This window comes from Sapajus apella, unplaced genomic scaffold, assembly GCF_009761245.1.
Source record: "Sapajus apella isolate SASKATOON/1434 unplaced genomic scaffold, GSC_monkey_1.0 scaffold12476, whole genome shotgun sequence".
In the NCBI taxonomy this organism is placed as follows: domain Eukaryota; kingdom Metazoa; phylum Chordata; class Mammalia; order Primates; family Cebidae; genus Sapajus; species Sapajus apella.
In genome coordinates, this window is record NW_022449397.1 from 406 (window position 1) to 1626 (window position 1221).

Sequence of the window (1221 nt, forward strand, 5' to 3'; positions counted from 1 at the left end):
GCAGAGCAGGAGAGACCTGTGTTCATTGCTGGAAAAATATTGAATCTGCTCCCTACTCACACTGAACAACAGAATACGTTTGCAACAGGGCGGACAGTGTAAACCAGGGCAGCCCAGCTCCTGGGGAGCGCGGGGAGCACTGGGAGCGGGCAGCGGGGACGTTGGCGGTGGCGGCACGCCCGTGTGACCCAGTGAGCCCCGGGCCCCTCTGGCCCAGCCGCAGGATGTGCGCCCAGCTGCTCCTGCTGCTGCTGCTGGACGCCTGCGCACCGCTGCCCGGCTCCGCCGCCGCCCAGATGACTCCGGGCTGGGAGCCAGTGGCCGACGTGCCCCGGTGCCTCTACAAGGTGCTGCCCGAGGGCCCCGAGCAGGCGGCGGGCGCCTGTGCTTCCGCAGCCCCGCGCCGCTTCCACGGCCAGTCCCCGGGCTGCATGCTGCACGCCCTGGGCGGCAGCTCCCTGAGCGTCCTGCGTCCTCCTGCAGTGGCGCCTGGCCCTGGCAGCGCGCTGCGTGCGCGCCTTCGCTCTCAACTGCTCCTGGCGGCGGCGCCTACACGGGCTTCCAGTGTGAGCGCATGCTGCTCGGGGCCTCCTGCCGCGACTACCTGCTGCCCGACGTGCACTACGGCGTCCTCTACTGCCTGTGCCTGCAGCAGCTGTGCTGTGCGCCTGGCCTGCCGCCCCGACGCCGGAGCCCCCCAGCAGCCAGCCGAGCTCGCCGAATGCGTGGAGTTCACCGCCGAGCCGGCCGGCATGTGGCACATGGTGGTGGCCATGACGGCAGTGGGCGGCTCCATCTGCGTCATGCTGGTGGTCATCTGCCTGCTGATGGCCTACATCACCGAGAACCTCATGTGCCCGGCCCTCACGTGCCCTGGCCTGCACAGACACCCCTGAAGCGCGAGGCCACCTCCCCAAGCTTGCCAGAGCTCCGAGGTTCTCCGCCTGCTCTCCTGTCCTTGTTCCTGCTGCCTCCTTGAGATCCCTGCAGAGGAGGGCCTGCCAGCGACGACCACCACACCTTGGCATCATTGCACGCCCCTCCCAGCCGGGCATCAGGCTCCCAGACTCTGGTTCCCAATTGGCCCGTGGGCCTGGGCTGCTGTGCCGGCCGCATACAGAGGCCTTTATAGAGGCGGCCAGGGCATGGCGCCCCTTCCAGCAAGAGCCATGGACACTCCGGATCACCCTGCACCTCCATCCTGTGCCAAATTGTCCAAGA

The 1221-nt window shown here is 68.2% G+C and overlaps 1 pseudogene; it reads left to right on the forward strand.

The window, feature by feature from the left end:
* The first annotated feature begins 224 nt into the window (after positions 1–224).
* LOC116548448 lies at positions 225–896 on the forward strand (annotated as a pseudogene).
* Positions 897–1221: the final 325 nt, after the last annotated feature.